This window comes from Musca autumnalis, unplaced genomic scaffold (genome assembly GCF_047663935.1).
Source record: "Musca autumnalis isolate F117 unplaced genomic scaffold, ASM4766393v1 scaffold_5, whole genome shotgun sequence".
NCBI classification, from domain to species: Eukaryota; Metazoa; Arthropoda; class Insecta; order Diptera; family Muscidae; genus Musca; species Musca autumnalis.
The window spans coordinates 38,481,822-38,495,429 of NW_027412088.1; the positions used below are offsets into that span (position 1 = coordinate 38,481,822).

At 37.5% G+C, this 13,608-nt stretch overlaps 1 protein-coding gene across 1 annotated transcript in view; it reads left to right on the forward strand.

Annotated features, from left to right (window-relative positions):
• Window positions 1-13,608, forward strand: part of Sema2a (Semaphorin 2a) — a 491,368-nt gene that overhangs the window by 42,512 nt on the left and 435,248 nt on the right. The window lies entirely within an intron of this gene.

The following is a 13,608-nucleotide window of genomic DNA, read 5'->3' on the forward strand; positions in this document are numbered from 1 at the left end:
TTTTAGATACATTTCCTGACCTAATTTAGGGATTTTGAATATCCGCGGTCGAAAAACTTCTCCACCTAAAAATAATTATTCCATTTTAGTTCAGATTATTATATGGCGGAGGGTATAAAATTTATGACTTGGTTCATAACAAAATGTTCTTATAGCTGCACGTTTCGTACGTGCTGTAGTGGACGACCCCTTCCAATAAAAAATTGATAAATGCATCGTAGTTCTAAAGGCGAATAAGAACTTATGACAAACAAAAAGCCAAAGGAACGCTTAAAGTCCATCATAGCCTACAAAACGTGTCGACTCTTACCCCCGTTTTTATACCCTCTATCATAATAGGGAGGGTACAATTAAATTTGTCATTCCGTTTTTAACATACCGAAATATTCGTAGGAGACGAATATGAATATTCTTTCCAGTCTGTCCGACAGTCCGCCTATTGAAATCAATATACAGCTCGTAATTTTTAAGATAGATCGTTGTAATTTGATATAGGCGTTTCTATTACTCCTAGGATGTTTGGTATTGAAAGTGGGCCATATCGGTCAACGTTTTGATATAGCCCCCATAGAATGGTACCTACCAATTTTCGGTATTTTGAAGGTTCTTGCCTCATTACAATTTACAATTTTGTTCACCCGAAATTTGTCAGTATAGGTCAACGCTTTCATATAGCTCCAATAGAGCGGTACCTCCGGACTTACTGTATTATGAAGGTTATGGCTTCAATTTTCGACCGAAATGGCTGAAATGTTGCATTCAGTCTTCGTTCGGGGTACAAAACTTTCGACCTGAAACTTGTCGGTATATGTCCATGCATTCATATAGCCCCCATAGAAAGGTACCTGCCGATTTTCGGTATATTTAAAGTTGCGTCCTTAATTTCCCTCCGAAATGTCTGAAATTTAATAGTCCAGGCCATCATATAGCCCCCCATAGAACACTACCTTCGAACTTTCTGTATTTTCATATTTGTGGACTTAATTTCCCACCGACATGGCTAAAATTTGGTATTAAGTCTTTGTTGGGGGTATAACACTCTCCACCTGAATGTTGTTGGTACAGGTTCACCTGATTGGGCGGTATAAATCCACGCCTTCATATAGCCCCCATAGAACAGCACTTTCGGACTTTCTGTATTTTGAAGGCGTGGCCTCAATTTTTCACAGAAATGATTGAAATTTGCTATAAAGTCTTCGTTGAGGGTCAAAAACTTTCCACTTAAATATTGTTGGTATAGGTCCACGCCTTAAATAAACCCCCATAGAACGGTACCTCCCGGACTTCGGTATTTTGAAGGTTTTAACCTTATTAACACACCAAAATAGGTGAAATTTGGTTTTAGGCTTCGTTGGGAGTATAAAACTTTCCACCTAAAAGTTGTTGGTATAGGTCCACATTTTCATATAGCCCCATATAACATATAGCCCTCGATTGTCGGTATTTTGAAGGTTTTAGCCTCAGTAACACACCGAAATAGCTGAAAGCTAGTGATAGCTAGTCTTCTTTGGGGGTATACAATTTTCCACCTGAAATTTCTCAGTATATGTCCTCATCTTCATATAGCCCCTATAGAACGGTACTTCCCGATTTTCGACATGTATTGTGGCCTCAATATTCCACCGAAACAGCTGATATTAGGTACTAAATCTTCGGTGAGTGTATATAAGTTTTCAAAGAAAATGTTTCGATATTTCTCCACGTCTTCATATTTTAAGTATTTCGATAGTTTTTTTTTTTTGTAAATTTTTCTAACCATGATTACTGTAATTTAATATTGTGTGTTGCCAGGAGTTCAAAAGCTCAATTCAGAAAATTGTAAATAATGATCCATGTTTTGGAAGTAATTACGATGACGCTCCATGCAATAAGAGGATCTTATTGTTTTTATTCACTTCAATACAGTTCGAGGTGGGGGTACAAAAATTCGGGCCATCCGAACTTAACGCCGTTCTTTGCGGTTCCTAGTGGTCACAAAATATCTCCACCAGACACAGTCAACATAGGCCCATTAAGGATTTTAACTACATTTTTTGACCAAACTACCTGCAATTGATTTAGTTTCTCGGTGACCGCAAAACATCTCCCCCAAAAACCGTCAACTTTGGTCCATGTTTTGGTATAGACCCCATATAACGGTACCTCCCGATTTCGGTATTTTGAGGATTTTAGCTACAATATTTGACCGAACTACCTGTTTTTTGACAGTTGAGATTCCTAGTGATCAAAAAACATATCCATTTAAAACTTTCAACATAGGTCCATGTTTTGGTATAGCCCCCATATAGCGGTACCTCCAATTTTCGGTAGTTTGAGGATTTTAGCTACAATATTTGATTATCAAATATTTCTTAACGTTTGAGGTTTCAAGTATTCACAAAATACCTCCTTCAAAAACTGTAAATATAGGTCCGCGTTTTGGAACAGCAAGCATAACAGTACCTCCAGATTTTCGGTATTTTGAAGATTGTAGCTACATTTTGCGACCGAACTACCATGTTCCCAGTGGTCACACAACATCTCCACAAAAAACTAGCAACATAGGTCTATGTTTTTTTATAGCCCTGTATATAAATTGTCAACATATGTAGGTCCATGTTTTGGTATTGCCCTCATGATCGGTGGTGAGAGCAACGTTCAAACGCACCACAATTGAGATTGTCTGTGTTCACATAGACACGGCTCGCGAGTCCTGTTGTGATTAACACTGCTTTAAATCAGCGTCAGGCACTATAATTTTCTATTGCATACTTTACGTGGTGTCATTGTGTGAGTGCATGCTTTTTCAATGGGTTGAATTGTGTGTGTGTGGAGAGAGCAACGTTAAATGAGCGCACGTGGGCGCCCTTTCGCCTGACGCTGCTTTAAATCGTAGCTCGTCACCAGGCCGCACTTTGATTTTTCTGTGTGGACACACACAATATCAATTGTGGTGAGTTTCAACGTTACTCTCACCACAGATCTTCTTTATAGCGTTAATTCACTCTTCAGATCAAAGGAGGGCAAATTGCGAGAGACTCATGTATTTTTTACACTATTGTGTTTATTTTACCTTTGTAATTGTACCATAGGTAGATGCCTCAGCCCAGCTGATCGAATCTAAAACGTCAAAAAACTAGGAATTCGCCATGTAAAATCAAAACAAAAAACATATGTTTCGGTAAGTAAGAGATAGCATGTGTTCACTTTATAGACAAACACAAGCGATAAAAAGAGACAACAAGAGTCCATTTGGCGAAAATTTTGAAAGTTTACATTACAAAAAAAGTTGCTTTGTTGTAGCAATTCGCCGTTGTTTCTACCTATTTAATTGTATTGAGTAAAGAGGTGCCGCATTCTGCTTTAAACCAACTCCCAACAAAAGTTCGCCAAAGTTGTTCGCGAGAAAGAGAAACTAATCAAAATTTCCCATTAGAGCACTGGTGTCCAAAATAAGCGAGAGAGAATTGTTGGGAGAGTAATGTCCCTTTGTTAAACAACGGCTGACATGGCTCTCATTTGGATTTGTTATTCTCTGTTGTTACGACAACGTGCAGGCGTGTACATCAGTATGTGCAGATTACTCGGAACCTTTTTCGAAAACAAGCACAGGAAAGTGTGCAGAAATTCTTAAAAGAATTTTTGCGGAAAATCTGTTCAGTTTCTAAGGGAAATTTTGAGAAATCCGTAAATATTCTGACAAAGTTTTGGAAAACCTCGTAAAAGAATCTAATATCAGAACCATCAGCAAAAATTGTTTTGTGGGATTGAAACTCACCACAATTGAGATTGTGTGCATTCTCACAGTAAGGTCACTGTGCCCCCTGCCATTACACACTGAGACACGAGACAAATAACTTGAATTAGCCACCACAATTAGTCATTCTCCTTTAATTAGGTGTGGAACAACAAATAGAGAGCGAATTGCATACTTTCTTCTTCTTTATTTGCCGATCCGTATTCGGATTTTGGCGATCATACAATTACAAATTGAATATTTTAGATGTATATTTAATATCTATTGTGTAAATTTATTCTGCAATGGTGAGTTCTCTATTCCTCGCAGCATTTATAAGGTTGTTCTCATCTGGCGTATTTGTCCAATCTAGAATATTTTTTATCCATGACATTTCTCTTCTTCCTCTTGGCCTTTTTCCCTCAATTTGGCATTTTATTATGTTCTGGATGATTGAGTATTTTTCGTTTCTCATTATGTGTCCGAAATAAGATGTTTTCCTGTTTTTTATGGTGGCAAGCAGCTGTCGTTCTGTGTGCATTCTTCGTAGCACTTCTTCATTTGGTACACGCTCTGTCCATGGAATTTTTAGAGTTCTGCGATAAATCCATATTTCAAACGCGTTCAATTTATTTTCGTCCGTTGATTTTAATGTCCATGTTTCGGCAGCATAAAGTAAAGTGGACCATATGTAGCATTTAATAAGTCGCATCTTCGTTGCAATGTTGATGTCATGACTTGTTAATGTTTTATAATATTTGAAAAAAGTTTGTCTGGCTACTTCAATTCGGCACATTATTTCCTTTGACGCATCCCATTGGTCATTTATGAGGACCCCGAGGTATTTAAAGTTCCTTACCCGTTCTATTTCATCATTTTTTATTATGAGCGATGTGCTGTTTTGGTTATTTCTCCTACTTATTACCATATATTTCGTCTTCTTAATATTTATTTTTAGACCGTAAAATTCGCTTTTTTCATTGAGTAAGGTAACTAGTCTCTGTAGGCCATGTAGGCTACTGGCAATTAATGTTGTGTCGTCAGCGTATCGTATATTATTTATTACTTCAGAGTAGTTTAGTCTTACACCAATTTGTTCGTTTTCTACTGCTTCTTGAAATATTTTATTGGAATATATGTTGAATAATAATGGTGAAAGGATGCATCCTTGTCTAACGCCTTTGGATATTAATACAGTGTCACTAAGTTCTCCATCGACTTGAATATTTGCAGTTTGCTGCCAATAAAGGTTTTTTATGCATCTTATTTCCTTTTCTGCTATACCGGTATCAATCAAAATTTCCATCAATTTTTCATGCCTGACCGTGTCGAAGGCTTTTTCGTAGTCGACGAAACATAAGAAAATATCTTTTTGGACATCTCTGCATTTTTGGATAAGGACTTGAATACTTAACAGTGCTTCTCGCGTTCCCATGCCTTCTTTAAAGCCGAATTGTGTCTTCCCCATATATGCCTCACACTTGGGGTATATTCTTTTGTGTAGTATTTTAATGAATATTTTTAGGACATGGCACATTAGACTAATGAGTCTGTAATCACCGCATGTTCGGGCATTTGCTTTTTTTGGTATAGCTATAAACGTGGACTTTAGCCAGTCATTTGGGTATTGACCTGTGTCATAAATATGATTGCAGAGTTTCAACAGTAGCTGAATGTTGTTATCTTCGATTAATTTCAGAATTTCAGCGGGTACTTCATCAGGGCCGGCGGCTTTTTTATCTTTCATTGATTGGATTGCCGATTTAATTTCGTCTTCGGTGATCGGGTTTCCTGTCATGTCCGATTCGGTGATACTGTTATTTTCTGGTCTTTCGTCATCAGTAAATGTCGTTTTAATATATTTGTACCAAACACACTTTCTTTCTTCTGTCTCGAAAATAGCTTTTTTGTTGTCATCTATGAGTAGAGCGGGATGAGTTTTCCGGTATATTCCGGATGCTTCTTTTAATTTTTTGTGTAAGTTGAAGTCGTCATGTAATCTCTGTAATTTTTCAATTTCTTCGCATTGTTTGTTTAACTGGGCGTTCTTTGCAGCTCTTATGGCGTTTTTAATTTCTTGGTTTATTTCCCAATAAGTTTCGTAGTTGCTGTTTTTGTATATTTTTCGTTTTTCGCGGAGTTCTAGAATCTCTGCTGTGATCCAGGATTCTTCCTTTTGGTTTGCTTTTGTTCCTAGGATATTTGTGGTTGTTTTAAAAATTGTTTTCATTTTGTCCCACAAATCTTCAGTGTATTCTCTGTTGACACTGTTAAGTTCGGTGTTCATATATTCTTTTACCCTTTGTTTTATTGATGGGTCCTTCAGTTTTTCTACATCAGGTTTGCTTTTTTGGTTCTTTTTTCTCGGCATTCCCAACTTTATGCGAATTTTACATAATAGGAGGTTATGGTCGGAGGGGACGTCAGCTCCGGGATATGTGGAGCATTTCAAAACACAAGAACAGTATCGTCGATTTATTATTATATAGTCGATTTGATTTCTAACAGGATTTTCTCTACTGTCTTGTGGCGATCTCCATGTATACAGTCGTCTTTGGTGATGGCAGAATAGAGTATTGGCTATTTTCATTTTGTGCTCTTGGCAAAATTGTATAAGCCTGTCCCCTCTTTCATTTCTGGTGCCTAGTCCGAATTTTCCCGTAACATCGGTTGTTTCTATTTGTCCCACTTTGGCGTTGAAATCTCCTTGGATAATCGTGATCTCATGTGGCTTTGTCATTTTCATAAGTTGTTCAACATCGTTGTAAAATGTTTCTATTTCATCGTTATTTGCATCACACGTAGGTGCATAGACCTGGATAATATTTATATTAAGTGGTTTGGCACATATTTTTATCATCATCACTCTTTCCGATAATGGGATGTATCCATTTACACAATCGGCTATTTTATTCTCTACAATGATTGCAACACCTCTCCTGTGAACACCCTCGTTGTTTCCCGAATGATATACTTTCGTATTCTGTGATCTAAATTCGCCACTTTCGGTCCACCATGTTTCACTGATTCCTAGTATATCTATCTTCATTCTTTTCATTTCGTGTATGGTATTGTTTAGTTTTCCTGGTTCGTAAAGACTTCTTACATTCCAAGTTCCGATATTTATGTTTGTTTTATTTTTACCTCCGGGGATTCTTAGCACCCTCGATTGGCCGGAGACTGAGGGCCGTGTGTTATTTCTTATATCCATTGCATTTGTATGATTTTCTAGGGATGTTACTTTAGTGGTTTCCCGTTGCCTTCTAAAGGGTTTGTAGTTTTCCTTCTTCAATTCAGCCGCTCCTCCTGGAATTCAGACGCTGTTTGCTGCCGCCAACTGTTGATCAGACGCTGCCTTTGTTTTCCTTTTTTTTTTTTTGGTTCGCCCCGCATATTTTATTTTTGCGGTACCCGCCATATCTGATGAGCGTTCCCCTATCCACCACCTGGGGAGGCGTCCGATGGGAGAAAAAAAATGAACAAAATAATAACTCCACACGGATTGCATACTTTACCCAAACATTAAAAATAATAATTGCTTCCAAAAACCCACCATAGTTATTTATTTTTTAGATTGAATACAGAACAAAAAGATATTATACAACGTGCCACTTTAGCCTGATATAAAATACTATTTGGAAGAGACTCTCACTCCATGTCTTTTGTGTAAAATAGGCCTTCCATGTATAATTTTTAATATTTTCTATCTCTGGTCTCTATATAATCAGTAAAAAGGCTTATAGATGCAACTTTCTCCAAGGGATAACCATCGTAAAATATACACACATATTTATATGATGTATACAGAACTGGTACTGGATATTCATTGGGATCGAAGAAAAAGTTTCTCACGACAATGGGTTCCTGTGGAAAATAATTTATAAGAAACGCTGTTTAGTATGAAGAGAAATGTGTTATAAAATCTTACATTATATGGACAGGAATGATTTATGGAAGTATAAGCAGCTAACAACTTTTTGAAAATATTTGCATAGACACCAAACGATGTTTTCTTATACATAAGACATACATTTGCTGTTACATTTACAAGATGTGGAACAAAGCGTCCGGCATCATTTTGATTGTATAGTGCAAAGTTCACCTTTAAAAATGAACGATGATAATAAAAAAAAGTTCAATAAAAGCATTTAGATATAATAGTTACAGTCATATTTCGATATGGAATTTTAAAATCAAAATCCATATTAGCAACGGCCTTATAACGATTGATAGCCTTAATGCTGCAGCTGTGATTACGAATGTATTTTGCATTTGTAAAGCAATCAATTTTTCTCAGCTTCAAATAGCGGGCTCCAGATATAAGCTGCAATAAAAAGCAATATTAGACAAATATAATTTAAAGAATGCCCTGTTAATTATTCGAAATGTTTCAATTTCTTAATTCTTACCTGTAATGCCAGAAATATAACTGCAAAATATGCTTGGTATTTTTCCATAGTTCCAGCTTTAACAATAATTTCGACTAGCCGGAGAATTAATTCAATGTTTTTATTTACATATACCTTTATGGAGGTCAAATATGATAATATTCAAAAACTCAAAAAATGAATCTGCTTTTGTACTCGATTATTATTAATGCATTATGTACATAAACGCATATGTACTCATGTATGCATTTTAATGTCTTTATAATTTTTGTGTTGTTTACAAAAGTGGGGTTTTTCCTAATAATCAACTGATGGCCTCATTCAATATGATCTGTTAAAAATAATTAAAGCTAACTCTATAATTAATGTTCGTTAAGATTTTTTAGCAGAATCGGACACCATCACAATTAAAGGCTAAATTTTGCTGATATTGTGTTAAATATATCAAGAGAACAAAAGCCCATGATATTGCTTATAGTGAGCATAGTCGATGACCGCAGCAGCAACAAGCCAAAGAGCACACACAATTCAACAAATTGAAAAGGAACAAGTAAGAACGGGCCGAACTTTTATACCCTCCACCACGAACTGTTTTGAAGTAAACTGTTGAATAAAGTACTAAACTCTTCCTCGTAATTTTTACAAGAGCAGAATATCCAAACTTAACTATGAAGGCTATATGAAGGTGTGGACCTATAACGAAAAATTTCAGGTGGAAAAAAGACAGATCTTCGTACCATCTCTTCAACATCCTTACTTACTTACTTAGCTGGCCTTTTACAGAACATTTGTTACATAAGCCGAACTAAGAAAAAATCTGCAATCCTCTCTGTTTGCTGCTGTATAGAGATGATATTTACCCGGTAAATACCCAAACGGTGGGTAAATACCGGGTAAATACCCATTTGTGGGTATTTATTTGGGTATTTACTATATTGAATCGCCAATACAACATCTAAGACCCTATTTCTGGGTTTAGGTTATGAAATCGTTTCAAAATGGATAGTTTTACAATACTTTAAACCAGTGGGTAAATACTCGGGTATTTACCCAAGTATTTACCCACTGGTTTAAAGTATTGTAAAACCCAAGTGTTGGGTAAAAACTCTTTAACTGTCAAACCACTTAACGTAGGTTGACGAAATTTGGCTCAAAACTTTCTTATATCAATAGTATTACCGGTATTAAACATGGAGTCCCTGGGTCCATGTTTTGGTATAGCCCCCATATAGCCGTACCTCCCGATTTAAGGTATTTTTCACCTATTAGCCACATTTTACAACTAAATTGGCTGTAATTTGGCAGAATGAGTCCTCAATGAGTATAACACATCTTCGCAAACATGTTTCAACGTAGGTTAACGTTTTCTTATAGCCCCCATATAAGGGTACCCCGATTTCGAATATTTACCCAAATATTGGGTAAAAACTCTTTATCTGCCGAACCACTTGACGTATGCTGATAAAATTTGGCTCAAAACTTTCTTATATCAATAGTATTAAAGGTATTGAAAATGGAGTCTCTGGGTCCATGTTTTGATATAGCCCCTATATAATCGTACCTCCCGATTTGAGGTATTTATCACCTATTAGCCACATTTTACAACAAAATTGGCTGTAATTTGGCACAGTGAGTCCTCAGTAAGTATAAATTTTGTCAGCATACGTCAAGTGGTTCGGCAGATAAAGAGTTTTTACTCAATATTCGGGTAAATACTCAAAATCGGGGTACCCTTATATGGGGGCTATAACAAAATTTTGCAAAGATATTTTATACTCATTGAGGACTCACTGTTCCAAATTTATTCCTAAACTGCTTACTCAGCCCAAAGTAGCATCTGTTAGCCAAAACTATTCTTCTTCGTATTTCACAACTGATGTTATTTGTTGTGTTTATAGGGTGCCGAGGTAGACGAAGTCCTTTACTGCCTCAAAATTGTAGGTACCATCATTCACAGATGGTGCGGGATTTGTGGACATATTACGCGTTGATGGTATCAACATGGTTTTTTCGCCTTTTACTGCCAGACCAACTTTAGCAGATTCTCTTTCGACTTTTGCAAAGGTGTCAGTTACTTCCTTTACCGATCGACCCATGATGTCAATGTCGTCGGCATAAGCCAGTAACATATGGCTGTTCGTGTATATCGTTCCATTTCTTTTGACCTTCGCGTCTCGTATGACCTTTTCCAGCAGTAAGTTGAATAGATCACTCAACAGGCCGTCTCCTTGTCTGAAACCTCTTTTGGTAATAAACTCTTCGGAGAGGTTCTTTCCTATTTGAACTGAAGATCTCGTCTCAGTTAATGTCATTCTACAAAGCCGGATGAGCTTTGCTGGAATACCAAAATCAGACATGGCTTGGAACACCTTTGAACGTATAAGGCTGTCGAATGCTGCTTTATAATCGACGAAAAGATGAAAGGTGTCGATCTGCATTTCTTGGGTCTTTTACAGGATTTGTCTCAAAGTAAATATCTGGTCAATGGTGGATTTGCCAGGTCTAAAGCCGCACTGATAGGGTCCAATAATTTCATTGACCATAGGCTTTAGTCTCTCACACAATATGCCAGATACTATCTTATATGCAATAGGGAGCAGACTTATGCCCCTGTAATTGGAGCACACAGTCTTATCACCCTTCTTGAGGACTGGACATAGGATGCTCACGTTCCAATCGTCGGGTACGCGTTCTTCCTGCCAGATGGTGCTAACTAGCTGATGCATACACCTTATCAGCGTGTCGCCTCCGGTTTTGAATAGCTCGGCTGGTAGGCCATCTGCTCCTGCCGCCTTATTATTCTTCAGTCGGTTTATTGCTGTCCTTACCTCATCTTGACTGGGCGGTATACATGCAATACCATCTTCTGGGATTGGATTTGTGGTATCTTCGCCGTCTTCACTGCTATCGGATACCAACAGTTTGGAAAAATGTTCTTTCCATATCCTGAACACACTATATGTATCAGTTACCAAATTACCTTTTTGGTCTCTGCAGGAGGATATGCCTGTACCAATGCCATCAGTTTCATGCTTCACTCTTTGGTAGAATTTTCAGACTTCGTTCTGTCTTCTGTACATCTCTACTTGTTCACACTCCCTTTTTTCCATCTCTCTCTTTTCCCTGCGGAAAAGACGTTTCTCCTCTCTTCTTTTCCCCCGATACCTCTATCGTGCGCTACGCGTTGCTACTGATTGTAAAGTAGCCCTATATGCCGCATTTTTTCTTCGGTACCAGCACGGCACTCCTAGTCATACCATGGATTTTTGGTGGAGGTCTCTGGTATCCAAGTACTGATTTTGAGGCTGTTTGCATAAAGTGGGCAATATTTGTGCTGATATGTTATCGGGACGAGAAGCGCTTTCATTAAGCAATTGGGTCAGTTGAGTGGAATATGCTGTGGCTATCTGTAGTGCTTGCATCTTAGCGATCTCCAACTTTCGTGTTGTGTCTGTCCGTGTTTTATTTGCAACGTTTAGACGGGTGCGTACCTTTGCTGCAACGAGGTAATGGTCCGAATCTATGTTTGCTCCTCGGAACGATCGTACACCCAACACGTCCGATGAATGTCTTCCATCTATCACAACGTGATCAATTTGATTTATTGTTCTTTGGTCTGGAGACAGCCAAGTGCCCTTATGAATATCGAGATGCTTAAATCTGGTACTGCTACCTACCATGTTTTTTGCCGCTGCGAAATCTATCAGCCTCATTCCATTGTCTGATGTTTCACTATGTAGACTGAATTTCCCGACTGTTTGTCCAAAGATATTCTTCTTTCCAATTTTGGCTTTCAAATCGCCTAGAACAATTTTAATGTCATGGGCAGGACAACGGTTAGTTTCTTTTAAGGGCTCGTAGAATATATCTTTGGTCTGTTCGTCCTTGTCTTCAGTGGGAGCATGAGCGCAGATAAAGCTGATGTTAAAGAATTTTGCTTTTAATCGAATTGTAGAAAGTCTTTCATTCACTGGGGTGAAGCTGGAGACCAGATGTTTTAACCTCTGACCAACTACAAAACCGCAACCAAACTCATGCTTTGTGTCATGGCAGCTATAATAGAGTGCGTCACCTTTAGGTGTTGTTGTGACATCTTTCCCAGTCCATGGTATTTCCTTTTCAAGTACATCTGCCAATGCGTAAACTGCACCTAATCTATAAAGAGTGAGAACATTCCAGGTGCAGATTCGCAGATCATGTTCCTTAAAACATTTGCGTTGTTTGTCAACTTTAGAGGGATTTGTTTTTCTTTTCTTTCGTTTTTTTCATAGTAGGCTGTTTTTTCTAGGGGAGGGTTACTAACCCGACGCCCAAACCCAAGTTTTTGACGTGGTTACGGGTGAACACACGGCACATGTTAGCTCACTACCTTTAACGGGTGTTAAAGGCAGTTCTCCAGGCGGCACCACGCACGAAGAGAAAAAAATATGATTGATACAACAATATTCGAAGAGTAAAATATGTATTGTAAAGATATTGTTAAATTCCAAATGTAGTATTGTGATTCCAACAATTGGGTTTTGTTAAATCCAAAAATAGTTTTTGTCAACTGGACAATAGTTCTCTCTTTTCTTCGACAATTTTTTCTCTTCTCTCGCTATTCGATGCCGTGTTGAAAAAACAATTTTGGTGAGTTTTGTTTGTATGACATGATGCCTTTATCTTTGTTTTTGTGTGTATGTATACCAACAATGAGGCTATTGTTTTTAATTGTTTCTGTTTTGTTTCATTCTTCTATCTTCATTGTGCTTTGAGGTTTGGTGTTATACCGGAGTTTGTTATGGTGTTTAATTATTCCTTATGTTGTGGTGGGTGCTTGTGGCTTTTTGTTTGTCTTTGTTGTCAGCCAATGCAGCAAACCATGTATTGTGTTCATCAATGATTGCAATATTATACTCGACATTTATATCCAAGTTATGTGAAAAGTGTATATGAGAAGTATATACACTCAAATCAAAAATTTCTGGGCTGGTTTTCTGGGTTGACAATATTTTTTGTAAACAAAATTAGATTATGATAGTTCCTACAATCGGTATTGTTAACGATTTTTACAATATTGCGGAAATTCGAAAGTTGTTTTTGTTTTATATGTTTGGAACAAAATATGGTATTTTTGGATTCGGATTACAATGTTTGAACAAAACAAATACATTTTTGGAACCAAAACAGATATTTTTGTTCCAACAAAAGCGAAAAATATTTTTTCTCTGCGTGTACGCGTCGATACCATCAACTTGGTTTTTTCGCCGTTTACTGCCAGACCAACTTTAGCATATTCTCTTTCGACTTTTGCAAAGGTGTCAGTTACTTCCTTTACCGATCGACCCATGACGTCAATGTCGTCGGCATAAGCCAGTAACATATGACTGTTCGTGTATATCGTTCCATTTCTTTCGACCTTCGCGTCTCGTATGACCTTTTCCAGCAGGATGTTGAGCAGATCACACGACAGGCCGTCTCCTTGTCTGAAACCTCTTTTGGTAATACACTCCTCGGAGAGGTTCT